Consider the following 17,793-nt stretch of genomic DNA (forward strand, 5'->3'; position numbering starts at 1 on the left):
TAAAAGCAACCGCAGATATTCCCATTGAGCAATCCCTTAGGCAGCTTTAAAAATCTCAGTTCTGGGGTCTAACTACCTGTTTATCATATTATGTGCTTAGGTATCACAGTGCTAGGTAATTCATTGCACCACAGTGAATTATGGGTGAAAATTGTGACCTCGAAATCCAAAGAAACGTCTCCAAATCAGACCTGAATTGTGAATCAAAATGCTGCTTAAAGTAAGGAAGAAACTTCCTAGTGAATTTACTTAAATTACTACATATGGAATGAAAACACAACCAAGTCAGAGGCTGAATACTGAAAATCTCATACGACCTACTTCCAGTACTGATTGTTTCTAGCCATTCGATATATAGGAAGGGCTGTTTTATAAAGGTTTGTCTAGTGAAATGGTAGTTTCATATAGGAAAAACAGGAACAAATCAGGCCAAGGATTGTCTTTTCATTGTGTGTTCAGTGCCTAGTACACTGGGCAGCTTGATCCCTGAATAGTCCCTTAGCTTAGTGGAGCCCCAATCTTTGACTGAGATCTCTATGCATTGCTGAACTACAAATTTTATTATTGCATGTATAAAAATATTTTAAAAATGTTTGATTCGCAAAAGAGAAAAAAGGATCAGCTGCAGTCATCTTCTCATCATTCTTACCTCATGTGTCTTTCTTTTTAACTTGGCAAATCTTTTTTGGAAAAGGCAAAAAAACCACAGGTGCCTGAAATCTACGCAAATGCGTCTACTCTTGTTATAACGCAGCTCCCTTGGCAAAACAACTGTGTATAGTGTAGCTGTGTTTGGGAAGCCCTGGTTCTCCTTCAGGCACCAGATCCCTATGGTTTTGTAGATGCAGTCCCAGAGTTTCAGTGTAGCTCATCCCTATGCAGGAGTTGTTTCCAAGTCTGCATTCTTTGTTGCCGATCCAGTTTTCTTTCTACAGGAAAAGACGTACTTTGTAGTTCTGGGGGCGAGAAGAGGAGCTTTCCCAAGCGTGAGATGATGGGTCATTTTAACTACTCAGCTGCAATATTTTCATCCATTCGAGGCCTAGGGGTAAATGGAAAAGAGCACTGGATCTCTAGTCCTTACCCAACCTGGAGTCAATGGGAATTTTGCCGATGTAAGGGTGTGGCGAACAGAATGTTGGAAATCATTAAGAAAGGGATAGATAATAAGATGGAAAATATCATATTGCCTCTGTATAAATCCATGGCACTCCCACATCTTGAATACTGTGTGCAGAGGTGGTCGCCCCATCTCAAAAAAGATATATTGGAATTGGAAAGGGTTCAGAAAAGGGCAACAAAAATGATTAGGGATATGGAGCATCTGCCATATGAGGAGAGATTAATAAGACTGGGACTTTTCAGTTTGGAAAAAAAACGACTAAGGGAGGATATGATTGCGGTCTATAAAATCATGAGTGGTGTGGAGAAAGTGAATAAGGAAGTGTTATTTATTCCTTCTCATAACACAAGAACTAGGGGTCACCATTAATAGGCAGCAGATTTAAAACAAACAAAAGGAAGTATTTTTTCACACAGCACACAGTCAACCTGTGGAACTCCTTGCCAGAGGATGTTGTGAAAGCCAAGACTATAACAGGGTTAAAAAAAGAACTAGATAAATTCATGGAGGATAGGTCCATCAATGGCTATTAGCCAGGATGGACAGAGATGGTGTCCCTAGCCTCTGTTTGCCAGAAGCTGGGAATGGGTGACAGGGGATGGATCACTTGATCATTACCTGTTCTGTTCATTCTCTCTGGGGCACTTGGCATTGGCCATTGTCGCACGACAGGATACTGGGCTAGATGGACCTTTGGTCTGACCCAGTATGGCTGTTCTTATGTTCTTATGTCCCATTTTTGTCTGAATAAGAAGCCTCTCTAAAGTTTTCTCCCTGAAAATACTAGAGGCTTGTAGGCCATGCATTGTGAAGAGCCCAATGGCAGTGTGTTCTTTGCTCAGGCTACATACCAGCAAGGCTAGAAACACTTCCCTCCCCCCCATGTTATTTGCTGATTCCAGAGTTTATTTGGATACCTTATCTGGCCATTTCTGTGATGTCCCTCACCTCCTTTTTAAATGACATCAGGTCCACCTGAAGTGTGTCCAGGGTATTGCTGCTTATGTAGATCAGAACTAACCTGTAGCAGAGGAGAAACAAAATCTGTAAGTCGTTCCCCGCCTGCCCCCCTTGTGGTTGTTACACATAAAGGAAGCTATTTCTTGGCACATGCTTAATTACCCACCCTTGGTTGGGAAGACACGTTATGAAGTTGCTGGCCAGTCAGCAGTAAGTGGCAGACCTGCCCTCAGGACTGGAGTGGGAGCAAGTCTAGGATGCACTTGTGGCTCTGCCCCCTGAAATCTGGCCACCTCCGTCCTCATATGCAGTTGTATGTTTGTCCTGCTGCTTTGTCCTCACCTGATGCTGGGCAGAGCTCCCACCTTCCTGCCCTCTCTTTTCCTTGCATCCCCTTGGACACAACTCTAGGCATCCCAATCTTTTGGGAACTGATGCTTATGCTCTGGTACATTGGCAGGGGGGCCATGAACTGCAGCGTTTCTCCTCTGATCCTGCTTTCCTTCCACTAAGTCTCACCCTTGCCTGTGCTCTTGGAGGACCTGACAATCCTCCAAGTTGCACTATTCACAACTGTTCTGTGCTTGTCCACACATCCAGGGGTGGCTCTTTTCTTCTTGCAATGTTCACCTTTATCAGCAACTTGCATGGTGAGTGAAAGGCCCCGGCCCTGTGAATAGGTATTGAAGTCTTCTGGGACGAAGGCTAAAGAGAGGGATATTTTTCCTGCTTTCTTATGTGTAGGATTTTGCGGTCAGTGCAGCTTGGCCTTGATCCAAAGCCCATTGAAATCAGCAGGGTAACTCCTATTGACTTCGGATCATGAACCTTGTGATTACTAATGTTGTGAAATCTGTGGCCCATGTGCTGTTGTAGCCCTCTGGTCAGTATTTTGTGTCCCTCTCTGTGCCTTCACATTCAGTGGATGTGAATCTGTTATAAATATAAGCTAGGTAGGCTGGCTTTAACTCAAGTGCAAAGACATGTGCTTGCTGCTTGGGAGAGCACTGGTTTAATTCCTAATGGCAACCAACATCCTTTATGTTAAGGAACAGTCTTCAAGGTTCACCTGTACAAAGAAAACAAATACAAATATTGTGTCTATTACAGACCAAATCCTCAGATGATGTAAGCTGTCAGACTTCCATTGACTTTGGTTGTGCTACACCAATTTACTCTGACTGCAAATCTGGACCTGTGTGTGCAGATAGACTCAGGCACTTATGAAACTGAAGCTCTTGTCTTGTAGCACTGCAGCTTGCAGTGAGGCCAGAAACTGATACAAGAAACAGGTGAGTTTATCCTCAGGCAGGGTCTTCATAGGCCTCCAATGTTGAGGCTTGCTCATTTAATTGAGGGAGTGTGTTCTAATCATTAGAGCAGTGGACTGGAAACTAGCTGGGGGATGGGTTCATTCCCCATTTCTGTGACCTTGGGCAAGTCACTTAACTTCTGTGCCTCAGTTTACACACCTGTAAAATGCCAAAATAATGCATACTTTGCAGTGGGGCTATATTGTTCAAAGTGCAGTTCTGCTTTGAGAAGTGGCTCTGTAAAAATGGCATTGTAGGGGTCCTTGTTGATTATCTCTCACTGAATTCCACATCACATGTACTCAGTTTAAAAGTCAAAAGATTAATTCTGTTTCTGGCCTTGTCACATTCCTGTATGACCTTGGACATGTCACATAATTTTCCTTCATCTAAGACTCACCCTCCCCAAACATGGAAATAATAATGCTTTCTTTCTCCCATGCTTTGTCTAGTCTATTTAGATATTCGCTGAGCTGAAGAGATTACAATCATGCATCCGATGAAGTGAGCTGTAGCTCACGAAAGCTTATGCTCAAAAAATTTGTAAGTCTCTAAGGTGCCACAAGTACTTCTTTTCTTTTTGCGAATACAGACTAACACGGCTGCTACTCTGAAATCTATTGTTTGTACAAGACCCAGAATAGTGGAGCCCTAGTCTCAGTTAGGTGTGATTGCAATATAAATGATAATAATAAGGAACAATCAGGTATTTAGTGGTCTAAATGATGTACAAATTGCAAAAAGGGGGAGATTTGTTTTTGGAAGTCTGGCTCTTATGTTTCAGCAGACCTCAGTCTTACTCAAAAGGCCAAGGCATTAAACGACATGGAACTCAATCGATCCAGCTTGGAAGGATAAAAGGCTGAAGCTTCCCTGCTGGGATCTGAACCTGTGTTTCCAGGGAATATAGATATCTCACAAGAGCTGTTTAGAATATTAAGCCAACACCTCCAGCTGTCATTTAATTGATTAAAGACTATGTTTTATTTTAAAAAAAATCTATCACAGGACCATTGTGACAGAAGGTTGTGTTCAAATGAAATCTCAAACCACCTGGATTTTTGAAGCTCAAAATGCACATCACATCTTTAAACGGAGAACACGTTTCATGAAGGCAGCTCCCATACATCCTGACCAGACTCCAAGAGCAAATCATGAAGTCAGCTTTACCCACAAGCTCATCCTTCCACCCTACTGATGTTTAGAGACCAAAATGAGTGTGTGCCTGAAGACAGTTTTTAAAGTGGGGGAGGGGAGCGGGGAATAGAAAGGCAGGGCTGAAAATCAAGTCCTAAAGCTCTCATGGCATTTTGACAAGAGCAGGGATTTGTCCTCCCAACACTGTTGATCAAAGTTTTGCCCAGCATCCGCCACCCCAAAGGTGGTGTCATTACTTGTGGCTATTTCTGTACAGCACCTGAAGCGCTTTGCTATGAAAGATACTACGCAAACGCAAAATATTAATCAATGGCCTTTAAAACCATGCAACATCCCTCCGTGCCACTCATCTCAGTAAAGAAAAACTCATGTGGATTATTAATTTTTTTTTGGCATCATGTCTTTCATTGCTACTGCCCACTCCTCTTGTCTCATGGCAGACACTGCTGTCACTACGTCAATTACCAGCATTCATTTAGTCTTCCTCTGTGACCCAATGGACTCCTTGTTCTCTTTCTGTTGACAGTCTTAGAAGGCTCCAGCCAGAGTGGCCGCTAGCTACTGACCCCTCCAAAGACAACCTTATTATGGTAATTACACGACTGGAAGCAGCAGAGACCAGGGGGAGGGGGGAGCAATTACACCTGTCCCTGTCCAATTCAGCCAGGGTTTGAATTACTTGGATGGGTCAAGGATGGCAGTGTGATCAGGTGAACAAAAACTTTTCCTCTATTCTTATGGCCTTCGGAGACAGACATTCCTAATTATGCTTGTCATTAGGACATAATAAGCCCAATTTCTTTAAATGGCATCTTTCTTCATCAAGGAAATTGATGCTCCGTATTATAGAACAACACCACTGTACAGCCCATATATGTAGGGGAAGGGAGGGTTGTTTGGGATTTCCTTTCTAGTTGGTTATGAACTGATTTGCCGTTGTAACTTTTTTTATGTGACTGCATTTCTAATTGCAAACAACGAAGGCTACTGTTTCGGATAAGTGCTATTTAGTTTTTTGGATAAGTGCTATTTGGCTTTTTAATCGAGTTTTGATGAATTAACTGTTGTATTTTAAGTCCAACACTTTTTTGGGAAGCTGGTCATCCAATACAGCAAGATATACAATGCTAATTTATATATATAAAGGCAATGAGTGTCACAAATGGGTCTTCTAGGTCTAAATTTAAGCACTTAAATAGGTGGCTTCATTTTCAAAAGCACTAAGCAGTCATTGACATGAATGGGAAATACTCCGTGGGCTCAGCACTTTTGAAAATGAGACCACTAAATATCTACTTGCCCATTGGCCTGTACCCACCTGGTGGCTCTTGTCTTATACTTAGATTGCAAGCTCTTTAGGGCATGGACTGACTTTATATTCTGTGTGTGTACAATGCTGAGCACAATGGGGTTCTGCCTCATGATTAGGGCTTCTTAGGCAGGGCCAGTGCAAGGATGTTTTGCGCCCTAGATGAAACTTTCACCTTGTGCCCACTCCCCCTCCCCCAGCCTTGTGGCAGCTCCCCACATCCCCTCGCCCTGAGGTGCCTCCCTGCGACAGCTCTGCGACACCCCCCCATCCTGAGGCGCCTCCCCGGGGCAGTTCCCCGCTGCCCTCTCCCTCCCCCCCTCGGCCCGGGGAGCTGTGTGGCAACTCCCAACCGCCCCCTCCCTTGGCCCGGGGAGTCATGTGGCAGCTCCCCGCCACCCCCCCCTCAGCCTGGGGAGCCACGTGTGGCAGCTCCCCACCCCAGCTCACCTCTGCTCCGCCTCCTCCCCGAGCACGCCACCACTTCTCCCGCCTCCCAGGCTTGCGGCACCAATTAGCTGTTTGGCGCGCAAGCCTGGGAGGGAGAGAAGCAGAGCGGGGCGGCGCGCTCAGGGAAGGAGGCAGAGCAGAGGTGAGCTTGGGCGGGGAGCGGCTCCCCTGTGCGCCACCCACCCCGTTACTTGCTACAGGCGGCCCTCCCCGCGCCCCCCTGCCCCAGCTCACCTCCACTCCACCGCCTCCCCAGAGCGCGCTTTTGGCTGCCCCCAACCACTTGGCACCCTAGGCAACCGCCTAGTTCGTGGTTGCACCGGCCCTGCTTCTAGGGGCTACAATGATACAAATAATAAATAATCATATAATACAACTTTAGGCCTTCATTTGAAACCCTTGGCCAAAGTATCTATCTATGTGGTGCAAAATTCTAATCAACCTCATTTAAGGAGGCAAGAGAAAAATGGTTATATAGATTTAGGTAGAATGCACCTGTAGGCACACATACCCCTCCCCATATGTGTATTATATAATATTATCGATAGGTAAATTCTAACTATTTTCATTTCTCTTTTCAGCATTATTTATAGAATTGAGAGAATAATATGCAAACAATAGAGCTGGTTAAAAACAAGGAAAACAACTTTACATTTTCGCAAAAAAGAAAAGAAAAGAAAAGAAAAGAAAAGAAAAGAAAAGAAAAGAAAAGAAAGGTTCAAAATGGATCTGTTTTCCATTGCTTGCAATTTTTCTATAATATTTTTAATCCAAATGATCAGAATTGGGTTTGAAATTATTTTTTTTTTGTTTACTGAAAACCATTTTATCTTACTTTACAGTTTCAGAGAAGAAACAAAAAGTAATTAATGATTTTGAAAATAATTTTGATAAACAATTTGAAAAAATGATAAAAATATGGAAAACTTGTGATTTTTTTCCCAAAAAGTTTCATTTGGGGGGGGGGCGCATTTTTCAATGAAAAATCTTTTCATTCAAAAGTTTTCACCCAACTCTAGGAAAGAGTAATGTATTCAGTGAATTTTACCTTTCTTCCCTTCTCCCTCGATTCAGCAGTTGTTCATAAACAGAATACAAATTTCTTATGGTTATTTATTTGAGATTATCCATAACTTTCTTCATTTGATCAGTAAAACTAGTGTAAACAGTCTATTTGAATATTCACAGTTTGCATTCTGCTGGTGCAAGCGGTTGTATTTACCACCATGACACCCCTTATCATCAGAGTGGGACGATTCAAGGATCTTCATCTCCAGTAGCCCTTGTTGACCTGGCAATGGACTGTCTCTGTCTGCCTCTTTCATGGCCTAGCCCTCCAACCAGTTCACCTTTCAGTTTTGTTCCTTCTGGGATAACCAAAGTTCAGTTAAACAACCAAATAAAACATCCAAGCAAATTGTGCTTCTGCCCTTCTTGGGCTATTCATGCTGCTTCCCTCAGCTCATCACAGATTCTATCTTTCCTCTGGTATTTTTCTGCCCTCCCCAAGCTACTTTCTGCCTGCAGGACTTTGTGATGCTTCACAAAGCTACTGCTTATTGTAGAACTGTTCTCCAGGCTCTTCTCCCAGCTCACTCTGAGCTGCCTTTTCTCCTGGTTAGCCTTTGCCAAACCTTTCCCAGAGAAACCCTTCCCACCTCCTCTCTCATGGGTTCTCCACTAGTGAGTCATGTAGTCATCTCTGATCCCCGAGCACCAGGCCATGAGTAATTATAATTAAGTGTCCCTATTCCATCAGATTGAGCTGGGGGATGATAGCTACCAGGTCACATGCAAGGCTGAGCCCAGCTTGGCTGAGAGATCAAGCCAGCCTGTGACAGTTGGGCTATTTAAAAAGGCACATGATATTGTTTCCTATTTTCTGATTGGTTGATTTATGTAACTATGCAACACAGACCTGAAGTTGCTCATGGTATAAGGGCTTGAACAGAAAAGAACAAACTGTGTATTGGAGTTAGGTAACTACGTCACATGGTATTGTGTCTGTTCTGGAATCTGACTGATTAATTTAACTAGTGAAGGTAGTCCAAAGTGTGGTCGGTCAACTTTACCACTGAGTGTACAATTTACAGATTTCAGTCATTATGACTAACATAAGGATAAAGGAATGCCAACACACAAGTCTATTGCCTATGGCCTCACTTTAAAGCCATCACTGATCAAATGTAATGTAACCTATCTCATCTTTCTGACTTCAGTGGGACTATTTAGGTAAGTAAAGTTATGGGTGCTTAAGTGCTTTGCAAGGTCAGGGCCTGTATCAGTAAATGCCTCCTGACAGTGAGAGCAATTGGCCCATGAAATAATATGCCAAGATTCATAGTAAAAAATCCAGCATTTGGCACATTTAAAACCAACCAGAAGAAAAAAAAGTAATTCTGCAACAGGGATCAAACCGACAAAGGCTGCGAGGTGGACATTCTCTAGTTGATCTTTCCATCTGCAGGTCCTAGCAACTCAATTCTGGCTTCATTTGCCAATCCAGATTGCCCACACTGAAGTCAGAGGAGCTCCTTGAGGTTTATATAAAATCAGATTCTGGCCCACTGACACCATGCATCCGATGAAGTGAGCTGTAGCTCACGAAAGCTTATGCTCTAATAAATTTGTTAGTCTCTAAGGTGCCACAAGTACTCCTTTTCTTTTCATGATTCTCTGTTTTCCATGAAACTATGTGTGTTTTATTTTATGTAAATTAATTATGCACCCACCTTGCACTTTATATTAGTAACCCTATGTAACTCAGCTCCACTTTAAAAAGTATCTTTATTTAAAAACAAACAAAACCCTAACCCTAACCCAAACAAAACAAAACAATAAGCAAGACATATTTGCCCTGGACCTTCAAGGTTATGGGGTTCTGCATGGGCACAAGGGTCTTCCAGACCTTTATTCTACTGAGTAATTGATGGAGAGAGAGAGAGATTGCACACTTTCATACCACCCCCACCAGGCCCCTGATGCCAGAGGCTGCAAAGGAACCTGATATAGGGGAAATCTTCCAGACAGGGGGATATGGAAAATTTTTGTTCTCTTTGGACATCTGGAGCAGTAGCTAGAGTATAGAGCAAGGGGGACCAGACAATCTCAATTCAGCAAATGCTTTGCCAGTAAATTACTGGAGCATGTTCTGAAGTCACTTTCATGTGACAGTATCTGTCGTCCTGACTCCATTCCTGATGGACTCATCACCCTAATATCTACCTACCATATACACAATTAGGAGGGCACAGTAGATGGGCCAGATCCAGAGTATATTCCTCTCAAATCCATGGATTTCATTTGGATTTACACAGGTGCTGCTGAAATCAGAATCTAGCTGTGTGTGTATATGAAAATGGATACAATTCTCCTGTAGGGTTGGACCCTATTCCTGGAGGTTAATCACATGATGTAATCTTTAATTAAGATTAATCTGTAAATCTTGGAGACTCCAGGACTATCCTGGAGGGTTGGCTATCCTACATCTCCTGCCCATTTAAAGCAGCTTGCTCAATGGGATTAAGGGATTAGGATTTATGGTCATTTTCCAGAAGCAATGTTGCTGGGTGGTTGTGCTGTGGAAAGACTAGTGCTTTGGAAGTGTAAAATGAAGTCTGTGGGCACTGTGAATGCAAAAATTATTGTGCCAGAGTCAGAGTATAAAACTTGAGTAATACCATTACAGTCAATGGAGCTACTCTGGATTTACACCCATGCAAATGACAGCTGAATTTGATCCACTAAATTTAAATTGTTGCTGGATTCCCCAGACTTACTTCTTAGAAGGTCATCACTATGGTGAGGTAGAGTACGTCTACACTGCAAAGAAAAACCTACGGCACTGAGCCTCAGAGCCAGGATCAATTGATTTGGGCCCATGGGGCTTGGGCAGCAGAGCTAAAAATGTCAGTGTAGACTTCCCACTCAGGCTGGAACCCAGGATCTGAAACCTGATGACGTGGGAGAATCTTGAAGCCCAGGCTCCAGCCTGAACGGGAACATCTACATGGCTATTTTTAGCCCCGGGAGCCTGAGTCATTGTGGATGGATTGTACCCCTGTGGCACTGTGGAGAAAGCATGCCGCACCTTTCACCAGCAAAAGTAATGTATGATCTACACCACTGCTGCCTTGGGCATTTTGCCTGCCTCTGTCATACAGGCAGAATGGCTCAGAGCACCTCTACTTGACTGCTAAAACTCCATGCCTTCAGAGAGGAACAACGGCACAATGTGGCCCTTAGCTTGCAAAGCATAAGCTAGTGACTTTCATACCTTGTTTACAGGTATTTTTCTAATACCCTCCCCCACAGAATAATGTGATTACAATGTTCCAAGAGGTATTTGTGATTGCATTATGTCTTGCTCATGTCTCAGATGGTGAGAGAACGATGAATCAAAGCTGAATGTAGTGAATGTTCTCTTCCTCAATGAAAAGCCTAAATTGAACGTGTTCCCTATCGTTAATCTTTTGCGCTGCCAAGGGAAACATTTTCTACTCAGAGTTGAGCATGACATGCTTTTCAGAGTGATTTCGCCTGGGTTTGATCTAAGCATGTGCATATGCTAGACTTAGCTCTCTTTTGACATGGAGACCCAAGTGCAATCAGTGACTTACATAGGATTGGAATTTTGTTTTCCTGGCATTGCCTTTGACATCTTCCTGTTCCCTTTTCCATTCCCATCCCCTGGGCTTTTCTTCTGGAGATCCCTTAGGATCAAGTGGTCTTGAAAGGTGAACCTAGCCAAAGGCCCTTCTTTTATTCAGCTACTCTGCAATATGAAGGAACCCAAAGACAGGTTTTACAGCCCACCCAGACAAATGAGAGTGATTCAGCCTACACTGTTCCTTTAACGACTGTCCAGCTGCAGTTACCACATGGGATAACTTGTTCCATGAAAAGTTTTATAGAGACTGTTTATGCAACAATGATTCTGAATGCACCTGACCTAGCTCCTTTTGTCATAACAATACGTACTTACCTACTTCACACAGGAGCTACTTATCTACCTCAAGGGAGTTATGAAGACTGGTTAGTTCAATAAGGTTTGCAGAGTGTTTTGAAGATGAAACAACCTGCTTCCTGTAAGTGCTAAGTATCATTATTTGACTACCCTGGGTCACACTTTCATCAAAGAAATAAAGACACTATGGCAAAGAGCTTTCATGAGTCTATTGTAAAAAAACTTTTGCAAAACTATCTTAAATATACCCAAATCATGATTATAAGTACTTTCTGGAATTCTGTCAGATAAGTTTCATAGTGAGGCTCATGAGAATTCCCCTTTGGGCAATGCTGAGACGATGATATTCACCTTATAATTTTCCCTTCGGCTGCCTACTGGTTTTGCTTGTGACAATAATGGGGTTCAGATAATCTTTGTCTCCTCCTAACTAGTATCAGTCCATTACTCAAAACACTATGCAGATTGGTTTCATTTGTTGTACCATGTAGCATGCAATATCCACCAGTCATTTAAAAAATGACAACACGTCAACAACCACAAAACTACATTTTCTTCTCTGCAGGGTAATAACTCCTAACGCATATAGATTAAAAAAAATCCTCACTGAGGACAGGCACTTCAGAGCTACTGAAAAATTGGCAATTTTAAGCTTTTTAAAGACCACCCAATTAACCCACTTGGTAGTGCCCTCAGTAAATCTTTTTAATAACATGACATGATTAAGGTATTCCCTGTGTTTTGATCTACGAAGATTTATGAAAAGTTACTCAGAAACACCTGTGTGGAAAAAAATCCCCAATCCATCACTGTCTTCTGTTTGCCCACGAGCAAATCTCTTCAGCTGAACTAATGGCACAATGTCAGGTGAGAGCTGTATCTTCACACCGCAGAACTATTTTGCCTTTGGGAATAGAAGGATTTTTTTATGCCTAGTTACCTTTGTAGCAATGTATTTCTGCAACAGGTGACGTTCTGAAGGCAAGAAGTGAGTCCACCAGTAAAGTGCATTTTGGTTAAAAGAATTTCCTCCTGTTCATTTTCAGATTGATGACCCTTCGTACTTGCATTTTGGGGCCTTTGTCCCTAAGAGCTCAAAGGACTTTGCAGGTGATCCCAAAAAGCAGCCTCAGACCATCCTTGCAAGGTCAGGGAGTATTACTAGACCCATTTTACAGGTGGGAACAGAGGCCACATTTGTCCAGAGTGTCTTCTAATTTTGTGTGCTTCCATTTTGGAAGTCCCATGTTAAGTCCCAAAGGGTTCAAACCCCTTAGGGTTTGTCTTCCCTGTAGAGATAGCCTGAGCTCTTACCTGGGTGTTGTCTCTGGCCCCCCTCCCATCCACATGTGATTGTGGTGAGTGTATGTAACAATCCCTTCCTCTGCTGATCCCCAGAAGATATGGGTTATTATAACCCCTATCTACACCATATTGCCTCTAGCTCACGTTTTAACCACTCAAGCTTTTAGCTCTGGAGGTCCCCAGTTCAGTCCCCAATGTGTCAGCCAAGTTAGCAGCCATCTCATGCATACACACACAAAACCCTGCTAGCCCAAGTAGGGTGGTGTTTTACACCTGGGCTGGCTAGGAGGGTGCGTTAGAGCCCTGTTCTGCCTTCACTCAGGCTGGTAAGCTGCCCACTTTGTAGTGATGATTCAGGCTAAATCACTAAAATGCCAATAGTCCTCCAGTGCCTTCCAACCATTTCCCCCCATGTGCCTAGAAGGACAGACAAGTTCTCCCACAATTCACTGGGAAGGAATTGTAGAGTGGCTCAGTTAACTGCAGCGCAAAGAATAATGGGATATGCCCCCAGAAGTCCTGGCAACACACACAAGCAAGCGCTGCACCAGTGAGGATACAATAACTTGAGTATGGCTTTGCAGAGTGGCAGCTCACACTGGGTCTAGCCTAACTGGGCTCTGATTACGCAGACTTACCCTGCAGTGAAGACATACCCTTTCTAAAAATCTAAAAATCAGTGCCCATTATTGAAAATGCATGTTCAAGTCACATGGCCAAAGTCATGCAGAAAAATCTGTACCAAAGCCTAGAACAGAAGCTAGGTAACCTGAGTCCTGGCCCTATTGTTGAACCACAGGATTGTCAATACCCACATATACATCTCCCCAAATACAGTATCCATGTATCCATGCAACAAGTGCATTATAATTTACCATGTGTGTACAGATTAAATATTATCAGAGCAGCTACTCACAGTCATTTCTGAAGTTTCCAGTGCATGAGGATTGAGTAGTATAACTCTATTCCAGTCATGAGCTGGCAGAAATTACTAAACAGTTACAGAGGAATATAAGAATCTCCATACACACAGACTAAATGATCCTTCAAATCAGCAGATTGTCTCTAACAGTGATCAGGACAGATATTTTAAAGAAAGGTTAAAAACATCCATATCTAATTATACAACATGGCACCATTTAAGAAGATGTCTTCTACACTCCAGGTGGTGGCCTGAAATAAAAGGACTGATAGCCTGTAACTGAGTGATCTCACCAGCCAATGTGTTCCCTCCTGGCCAAGCGTTATGTCGCAGTGACCCTGCCTCAGTTTCTCCTGCCTCAGTTTCCCCTGCCTGATGGCTGTTTGGTGCTGCAACAGTCAGTTTCTTCTCACAACTCCAGCTCTTTGTCCAGGTGGGTCATAATCTCTCTGCTTGTGGGGTATTAAAGAGACTCACAGGCCAAAAGTCCCATGACCCTGTGTCAGCCCCTATCCCAGCCTTGGTTCTACAGACCTTTCCCCTTCTTCCTCAAGGAGGCTTTCCTATGCCCCTTTGCTGGGGGTAACAGGGAAACCTAGGCCCACCCACGCTTGGTTCCAGATCAGATGTATGAAGATGCTGGAATCAATCTCTCCCAACCCCTTACTGATTCCCCAACCTGCTTCCTACCATGGACCTCCTGCTGCTATTGCTCAGACTCAGGTTCGGAGGCTGGGATCCTCCCCTTCTGGTAACTGGATTGTACCTCATAACTTTACCTAATCTCAAGAAGACTAATGATTCCCAGGGTAGTAATAGTATCACCATTTTACAGACTGAGACACTGAGGCAGGAAGTGATTAAGGCCTACATTTTCAAACCTGACTATCTAACCATCTATCCAGTTCTAGCCTGTTCTAAATCAATATTTAGGCACAAAGACAAGTGGGCTGAGTTTTATTTCACTGGCAGCTGCAAGTGTCTGGCATCTTTTGGTCACTTATTGATAGAGTCAGTTGGTATTTTTTTAATGTTGAATTTGACATTTTCTTCCATTATTTGCCTAATCCCCCATTGCACCCTCTGAAAAATGAAGCCACAAGCCTCTCTATATTTCTTATTTCAATTGAACGAGTTTGCCCAACCCTTCCATGGAACAGAAGAAGGAAGAGAGAAATCCCAGTAACCTAGAAAAGTCCTAGCAATCAGCTCAAAGATTCATAAAGTCACTGGACAGAAACCAAATCATGCAAGCTGACACAGTCAAGGGGTAAGGAAGAACAGGGCTCTCAAACTGTGTTATCTGATTACAAAAATATGTTTGCAGATGCCCACAAAATGACTGCAACACCATGCTAAAAGAATAAATGCCCATGCAGATGGCAAGATAGCTGCCTAACTCGACATTCATCATAGAATGTCATGTTGGTGTAGATTAGTGGCAGGTCTATAGCTGAAAGAACTGTGTACAGTCATGGTTATGGCGCACGTAATTGCAAGCGTGTATCTGCATGCAGTTTTGCACCTGGATCATTTTGGGACTAGCCTTAAACATCTAATTGAAGCACACACAAGAAGGGAGTAAGCTGTTTTACAATGAATCTAAAATGAAGGCATCTCTACACAAATCAGTGAGCTCTGGCAGGCCTGCAGGAAGGAAATGAGGAGGGGAAATATGCTGGTGAACAGAGAAGGGCAACACTGGTTCTGCTACAGTAAGAAATGGCCTCAAAGCTCGTGGGCTACATGAGATTACTCACATGGGATGGACATTGAACAAGAAGCATAACATAGTAGTCAAGATAAGGGATGGATGAGCCAGTTAGGATGAAAATCCAGCCTACAGCTTTGACCAGATCTCATGCTGAGTCTTTCTCCTTTGTTTTTCTACGGTTAAAACTAAAACTAACTAACTAACTAACTAACTAACTAAACCCCTTTGAATTACTTATTTTCTCCATCATTTCCTGCAGCTCTGCTCTTCTTGGTCTGCCCCAGGCCAGAACTGGAGGTGGTAAAATGCTAAAAGAGAGACTGCTAGGATGCAAGTCTGATCCAAATTCTGTAAGAAAAAGTAATTAATAGATTTTAAAGCCAGAAGGGGCCATGATGAACTAATCTAAACTTCTGCATAGAACTGGTCCTAGAATTCCATCTTGTGATTCCTGCATCAAGCCCACTAGCTTGTGTTTGAATTCACTGGCAATCACAGAAACCCCCGCTTCCCCAACATGGGTCATCCGCTGTACTTGAACTCAAAAACACACACACACACACACACACACACACATTCTTTTCAAATATTTTTCTGATTGCTAAGAACATGAGACAGAATGAAACCCAAAAACCATAAGATGGGCACTTTAATTAAATGCAACCTGCTTTGGACTACAACATCCCCCTTTCACTACAGTGGCTCACTGTATAAGCTCTTTTCTGATCTTGAACAGCTGGGTCTTAAAAATGGGGGGTGGGGGAAAGACTGTGAGAGCTGAAAAAGGTTTGAAAGCAACAACCCTATTCTCCGAGGAACCAAGTGTCAGTGGACTGACTAAGTGTCATAATGGGTATGAGTACGTGCCATTGATCACAGACAATCACAGTAAATTTCCCTTAGCAATATCCAACAGACCAAACGGTGATCAGTGATAACTGAGCCCCAAGGGATTTACTTGCAGCCCATTCAAGACTAAAGTTGCCCTCAAAGGAAGGTTTAGTCTGGTTTGCCTGAGGAAATTAAATACATTGTTTATGGAATTAGCAGGAATCCACATTAGTCCATATTTTCCAGAGAGTTTTGTGACAATAGTTCAATAGCAGGCTTTAAGATAATGTGTATCATGTGGCCTGATTTTCCTCTCACACTGAAGTAACTTCAATGACTTTAATGAATGACTCCTGGTTTACAGCGGTGTAAGTTAGAGGAGAACCAAGCCCATGCTGTCCAAAATATCATCTTCAGAATAGCTAGATGCATGCAACAGTCGTATCCCAGGTTCTGTTTCATGGTTATATGTGACACAATAATAGCTCTTAGCATCCTATGATGTTCAGCTTTATATCTTCCAAGTACCTCTACAAGTGCTAGAACAGTTCCTGTAACAGTTACTCGCTTATGACTTCAGTAAAAGAGTTTCCCCTGAGTAAGGAATAAGGAGAACTCTCAAGGTTTGATTCAGTCTAATTATAATTATTTATGTAGCCCCAGTGTCCTTTACGGATATAAAATGAGACAAGGGGTAAAAGTTTTAAAAGCACCTGTATGATTTAGGAACCTGAGTCCCACTGACTTTCATTAATGAACATTTTTGCAAAAAAACCCAAACAACCCCAAAACCCTCACATCAAGTATATGTATATGAATGAAAGGGGTTGTCGCTTTCCAGTTGAAATATTTCATTGTGCAGCTGAAAAGTTTTCAATTTGGGGATGTTTGGGTTTTCAACAACAAGTCAAAATTTCCCATAGAAAATAAACTCTTTTAAGGAAAAAAATTGTTTTGTTCAAAAGCTAATTTCTGACAGAAAAATTGCAACCAGCCCTAATTAGAGCTTCCGCGTGCCTGTCTTCAGCCTCATGCTTAATCCACTAGCCCAGACTTCCCAAATTCTGGTTTGTGGACTGTGGACCATCTGCAGAGTGCCAGTTAGTCACATGATGTTGGCTTCTCCTCCTTGTTTTCAGCTTCCAAATTCATTAAAAGAAGGTTAAAATACATTAATATGTTCTTAATGTAGCTTTCTATTTAGCTGCCCCAGGGATGTAATGAGATCACACATGGGAGAGGAGCTAGGGTGTGATTGTGTTTGGGAAGGAGATTGATCTACACAACCGAGCACGGAAAGAGAGGCATTCGTGGGACAAAAGCCAAGTTACTAGTGATTTTGGGTGCTTAACTTGAGATACCTTAAAGGGACCCTGATTTTCAGAAAGTGCCCTCTAAAAATCAAGCCCCTTTAAAGTATCTCAAGTATTAAAATCACTCGTGACTTGGCTTTCGCCCCATGGATGCCTCTTCTCCCATGCCTGATTGTGTGGATCAACTTCTGAGGCACCCAAAATTCCCCACTCACTTTTGAGCATCGTGGCTGTCCTCTCTAGAAAGATGGGCTCTATGCTGTGTAAAAGCCCGAGGACCCTTTCACTAGAGCACCCGGCCTCCCCGAACAGATGCAGAAAACATCCCTGATTGTCACCAGCGATAATGCTGCCGCTAGCTCTTTCCCTGCTTTCCACATCACTGGAGCAGTAATCTGACCTTTTCTTTTTGGTACCTCTCTTAAGAAT

The 17,793-nt window shown here is 42.9% G+C and overlaps 1 long non-coding RNA gene across 2 annotated transcripts in view; it reads right to left on the reverse strand.

The window, feature by feature from the left end:
- Positions 1-448: 448 nt before the first annotated feature.
- LOC122456900 overlaps positions 449-17,793 on the reverse strand; it is a 52,408-nt gene continuing 35,063 nt past the window's right edge. The window contains exon 7 of one of the 2 annotated variants that reach the window (XR_006276060.1): positions 449-1,042. This is a non-coding gene — a long non-coding RNA (uncharacterized LOC122456900). Of the gene's footprint in view, positions 1,043-10,371; positions 15,569-17,793 lie in introns of those variants that run through there. The other variant, XR_006276062.1, reaches the window with a different exon arrangement.

This window comes from Dermochelys coriacea, chromosome 1 (genome assembly GCF_009764565.3).
Source record: "Dermochelys coriacea isolate rDerCor1 chromosome 1, rDerCor1.pri.v4, whole genome shotgun sequence".
Taxonomy (NCBI): Eukaryota; Metazoa; Chordata; order Testudines; family Dermochelyidae; genus Dermochelys; species Dermochelys coriacea.